The following is a 6,118-nucleotide window of genomic DNA, read 5'->3' as shown; positions in this document are numbered from 1 at the left end:
TCTCTCTCACACACTCACACAAACACAGAAAGAGAAATGAATCAAAACATTTGAATACAAAAAATTTTTAAACATAAAGGAAGACAAGAGGAAAAGACAGACAAAAGAATAAGACTAACAAAAAATGACTAATAAAATGTCAATATTAAATCCTTCCTATCAACAATTACTTTAAATGTAAATGGATTAAACTCCAATCAAAGGACCTAGAGTAGTAGAATGTTATTTTAAAAGGCCCAACTCTATGAAATCTATAAGAAACTTGATTTATATTTAAGGACACACATAGGCTGAAAATAAAGGGTGGAAAAGATATCCCATGCAAATTATTACCAAAAGAGAGTAAAAGTTGCTATATTTATATTAGACAAAATAGACTTTAGGCCAAAAGCTGTCACATGAGAAAGACATTTTACAATGATAAAAGGATTACTCCATCAAGAAGATAGAAAATTATACATATATACCCATTATTGGAGGACCTAAATATATAAAGGAAGCACTGACAGAAAATAAGGGAGAGAAAGACTGACATGTGGCTATATCACAGGTGGTGCATGGCAGGGATAGCACTGGCACAGTCCTGGAAGCAGATGTCTGGTTCTACTACCAGTACCTGCTGGTCACAGCACTTTACATGTTGTAGCTCTGGGAGTGGACTGTGTTGAATTCTATACTGGTTTCAAATGTGGGGATGGCACTATATACCAGATGTCTTCATGCCCCCGCACATCATGGTGATATTGCACTACTCTGAAATTTTACAGTGACAAAGATGTAACCAGAATCTACAGGTTCCTTAGGGGAAGATCCATCTTATGAAGTTGGAATGAGACTTCATCAGATGTCATAAGAAACTCTACTAGATATCAACATAACCAACCTTATAAATACAAACACTAAAATTCTTAAGTAGAACAGGAAAATCATCCTGACATGTGTTGTGTGCTTTATTTTTAATTTTCAAAGAGGCTCTCTTTAGAAGCTTTTGTCTATTTTAACATTGTAGTCATTTGTACTTTGATATTTTCTTAACCTTTGTGACTGTTTCAATATTAACCTGTAAAAGTTTTTCTTAATGTAAGTTTGAGTACATTTTAATTGCCTTCTATTTTTAAAACCCAGAGTCATTATTTGTGCCCTCCTGTTCTTGCTATGTGTGGCATATATATCTGCTTGGATAAATTTCCACTCTTGACCAAAATTTTGTAAGAAACAATGTAAGATTTGGGGCAGGAGGTTGGGAGGGAGAATATTTTATTGATAACTACTTACAGAAGACTTATCAGTAAACTTGAACTCAAACACAGTTTTAGCTATCTAAATTCATAACAGCTTTTGTTTTAAAACTATTAAAATATTTCTTAGCAATGAAAAAGGAAAGATCCACAGCAGGTGCAGTGCCACATACCTGTAATCCCAGCAATTTGGGAGGCTGAGGCAGGAGGATCCCAATTTCAAAGTCAGCCTCAGCAATTTAGTGAAGTCCTAAGCATCTTAGCAAGACCCTGTCTCAAAATAAAAATTAAAAAGGACTGGGGATGTGGCTCAGTGGTAAAGTGCCCTTGGGTTCAATTCCTGGTACAAAAGAAAAAAAGAAGAGTTCTTGCTAAAATTAAAATACCAAACATTTTATTTTTAAAATATTTATTCCTTATGTGGACCTATTTCTAGAAAACTTTGATGATGATTCTTGTGACAACAGGTGGTTAAATAACATTATTATGTAATGCTCATATTTTCATTAATAGAAGGTAAATCACTTTCCTCCAAGGACCACTGTTAATAGTATATGTAATTCCTTAAATTTAGTTTTCATTAATGTAATAGGTGTTACAAATGCATTTTCATATTGCAATAAGATGTGATAAAATTAATTTTTAAAAACCATAGCAGCAAAAAGAAGAATAAACTTGGTTAAAATCCTTTTGTTATGAGTCTGGGGCTTCCAGGAAACTGAGGCAGTGCAAAGATCCCCCTCCATCAAACCCTGATTCTTGTAATCAAGACAGAAAGATTTCAGACATGTCACTTAGAGTAACTGGTATGAGTTTATTGAAGCGATAGGAAAAGGGAAAGGGGATACTCTCAAGGGAGGAAGTAAGTCCTCTCAGAGAGGAAAGGGACAGTGTGCCTCTCCTGCACTCCAGTTTTATTGGGGATCCCAGGGAAGTTTTCAGAAAGTCCTGCCCAAGCCCACCTTTTGACTGTTGATGGACAGCAGGGTGACATCAGATTTTCAAGTTTCCACCACCATGACAGCACTAGCCCACTTTGATCCATACTGATAGGTTCCAATTGGATAATTAAAAAAAATTTTTTTTAGTTGTCAATGGGCCTTTATTTTATTTATGTATATGTGGTTGAGAATTGAACCCAGTGCCTCACACATGCTAGGCAAGCACTCTACCACTGAGCCACAACCCCAGCCCCTCCAATTGGATTCTTAACCAGACATTCTTACAGATTTCCTAGTTAGGAGGAATTATCCTTATCTCCTTTAGTTCCACAATCTGGTTTGTTAAAATCATCAAAAAAGTCTCCCTTCAGAGTAACTTGGGTTCTTCTTATTGAAATTATTTTGGACCTGCATTTCTCTTGTAGATAACAGGTAGTTTGCTGAGGAACGTGACATACCTGTCCACTTAAGGCAGGCAGGGCTGCAGGTAAATTGCTTCTTAGAAAAGAAAGTATGTGGGGGTCAGTACAGTGGGCCCATTTTATATGATTATTCTATAAAATATTCTATTGTTCTTAACTTTATATTCCTACCACTCCTGTCTCTTTGTCCCCTATCACTTTCACTCTTTTTATTGTTTTTTAAAAATTTTTATTCTTTAAATATAAAATGACTACCTAATTTTTTGATGTCAACTCATTAAATTCAAAGATTAAAAAAACAATAAAAAAGAAAAGAGGGGAGAAATAGCAATAAAATAGCAGAAGACTTCAGTACCCAATTTCGATAATAGAACAAAGAAAAGAATATATAGACAAAATAAAATATCCAGATAGAAGAACAATAAGGAAGTGGAGCACTTGAAAAAATATAAAACGATGGACCTAACAGATAAATACTGAATGTTCCAGCCAACAGAAACAGAATACATGTTCTTCTCAAGGACAAATGAATGGTTGTCCAGGATAGGTCACATGTTGGATCACACAACAAATCTTAGCAAATATAAGAAGATTGAAATTATATCAACTATCTTTTCTGAACACAAGGGAGCAAAACTAGAAATCAGTAGCCAAAGGTAAAATGGAAAATTCATAAATATGTAGAAATTAAATGATATAGTCATGAACAACCATTAGATCAAAGGAGAAATAAAAAAGGAAATAAAAGTAATACCTTAACACACACACACACACACACACACACACACACACACACAGAAGGAAAGAGAGAAAGAAAGAGAAAATATGATGTACCAAACTTTCTTGACTTTAGTGAAAGCAATAATAAAAGGAAAGTTCATAGCAAAAAAAAATGCCTTCATTAAACAAGTAGAAAGATCCCAAGCAAACTAATCTTGCACCTCAAGGAACTAGAAGAAAGTCAAATTAAACCCCAAATTGGGAAAAGGCAGGAAATAATAAAGATTAGAACAGAAACAAAGAAATTAGAAAAACCATAGAGAAAAAAAAAATCAACAAAAACAAGAATTTTTCGAAAAGATAAAATTAACAAAACTTTGGCTACACAAAGAAGAGAAAAGATGATACAGAAAATACAAAGATAGCAAGAAAGGAAAAGACACACTAAAGAACTAGAATACTAACAGTAAATAAAATCAGAAAAAAGACATTATAGCTGATGCCACAGAAATAAAAAGGATTTTAACAGACAACAATGTAATATGGCCATAAACTTGATAACATAGAAGAAATGAATAAATATCTATAAGCATACTGTATACCAAGAAGGAATTATTAAAAAATAGAAAGTCTGACCTGAACTAAAGCTATTATGGAGATTGAAGTAACAATCAAACATCTCCCCAAAAGACAAGCCCATTGAGAGGATGACTTTACTGGTGAATTCTACTGAGCATTGATTGCCAATACTTTTTAAAATTCTTCCAAAAACTTGGAAAAGAGGGAGTACTTCCACAATAATTTTATGAGACCAGCATTACCCTTATACTAAAGTTGGACTAGAAAATTATGAGAAAAGAAAATTATAGGCCAATATTCATAATGAACACAGATGCAAAAATCCTCAACACAATTTTAGCAAGCCAGGGGCTGTGGCTGTGGCTCAGTAGCAGAGCACTTGTCTAGCACAGGTGAGGTACTGGGTCCCATCCTTATCACCACATACAAAAATAAGCAAATAGGTTTCAAGATGGCAGACTACAGGGTGGCTGCATTCCATGTTGTTCCAGGACTCAGGATTCAAAAAGGAGATATTGAGAGACTTGGGACCAACTCAAAGCCGCTGGGTGAGTCTCTCCCATTGGGGAGGCGTCCCTGATGGGGTGGTAGTCCCAGAATGCAGGGAACTTTGTGAAGTAGAGTTGCCCAGTGAGACGCCCCTCCCCCCACTGGAGCAGTGAACTCGGACAACTGGGAGCATCGCAGAGGAGGCCACTCAGCACAACGCTTGGACTCAGAGCAACCACTGGGGCTCCGGGCGACTACCCAGAGGAAGAGGTGCACAGCAAGCTGTTTGGACTCAGAGCGACTGCTCCTGAACACCGGGGTGCTGCCCGGAGGAGGAGGAGAAGCGTGGCGGGTCACTTGGACTTGGAGTGACTGCACCAGGGCTCCGGGTGGCTGCTCAAAGGAGGAGGCGAGTGGTGAGTTGTTTGGACTCAAAGCAACCGCTCCTGAACACTGGGGGGCTGCCGGGTGGAGGAGCGCGGCGGGCCGCTTGGTCTGGGAGCGGTCACACCAGAGCTCTGGGCAGCTGCCCGGAGGAGGAGGTGTGCGGCGGGTCACTTGAACTCAGAGTGACTGCTCCTGAACACCCAGGGGGCTGCCCGGAGGAGGAGGAGGAGCGTGGCGGGTCACTTGGACTCAGAGTGACTGCCCAGGGCTACGGCGGTTGTCGGGAGGAGGAGGTGCGCAGTGAGTTGCTTGGACTCCTAGTGACCGCACCGGAACACCAGGTGGTTTCCCGGAGGAAGAGGTGTGAGGCGGCTTGCTGGGACTCGGAGCGACTGTACGGGGCTCCAGGTGGCTGCTCAGAGGAGGGGCCGCATAGCCAGGCGATTAGGTGCAGAGCAGGGTCCCAGGACATAGGTGGCTTCTTGATGGAAGAGCCTCACAGGCACACGCTTAGGGGCGGAGCAAAGGTTCCAGGACTGCGGGCAGATTCTCTGAGGAGGGGCAGCCTAAGGAGACTCGTCTGCGAAGGATGAGGATTCCAGTCCCAGGAGGTAGGTCCGAGCCCCTGGGAACGTTGCAGAGGCAGGCAGCCCAGCTTAGGCGGTAGTTGTGGACTGAGGGGAACCTCTAGGAGGGGAACTGACCAGCGAGGCCTCCCCACCGGGTGAGTCTTCCCTGCCGGGTGAGGTTTTCCCACAAGGACGGTAAAACCAGAGACACAGGCCCAAACAGGCCTTGCCGCAGCCTGCAGCCTAGTTCCCCTTTCGATAACCATTGGTCAACAAGTGGAGGCACCTCTGCCCACTATCAGGGAATATACCCCACCTGAAGGCCATCACCCCTAGAGAGGCAGCTTCCTTGTGGAGCACTGCATTATCAACTTCCTCCAAGACTTCAGGCTACTGAAGGATAAGAGGGGATATACTAGCAATCTTCAGGGATATTATAAGTCAATAGAGGAAATCTGCAATATCTCAGCAGACCACTGATACCTGAACAATATGAGAAAACAAGGGAAGAAAATGCCCCAAACAAATCTAGATGTTACATCAATAAAATCCAATGACAGCATGGCAGAAGAAATGACAGAAAGGGAGTTCAGAATGTACATAATTAAAATGATCAGGGAAGCAAACGATGAAATGAAAGAGCAAATGCAGGCATTGAATGATGAGATGAAAGAGCAAATGCAGGCATTGACTGATCGCACCAATCGACAGTTAAAAGAGCAAATACAGGAAGCAAAACATCATTTCAATAAAGAGTAAGAGATATTGAAAAA

The 6,118-nt window shown here is 40.3% G+C and overlaps 1 pseudogene; it reads left to right on the top strand.

Annotated features, from left to right (window-relative positions):
- Window positions 1-557: 557 nt before the first annotated feature.
- Window positions 558-770, top strand: LOC124971366 (serine palmitoyltransferase small subunit A-like; annotated as a pseudogene).
- Window positions 771-6,118: the final 5,348 nt, after the last annotated feature.

The sequence above is a fragment of the Sciurus carolinensis genome, chromosome X (genome assembly GCF_902686445.1).
Source record: "Sciurus carolinensis chromosome X, mSciCar1.2, whole genome shotgun sequence".
In the NCBI taxonomy this organism is placed as follows: domain Eukaryota; kingdom Metazoa; phylum Chordata; class Mammalia; order Rodentia; family Sciuridae; genus Sciurus; species Sciurus carolinensis.
This window is presented reverse-complemented; position numbering and strand designations above follow the sequence as displayed.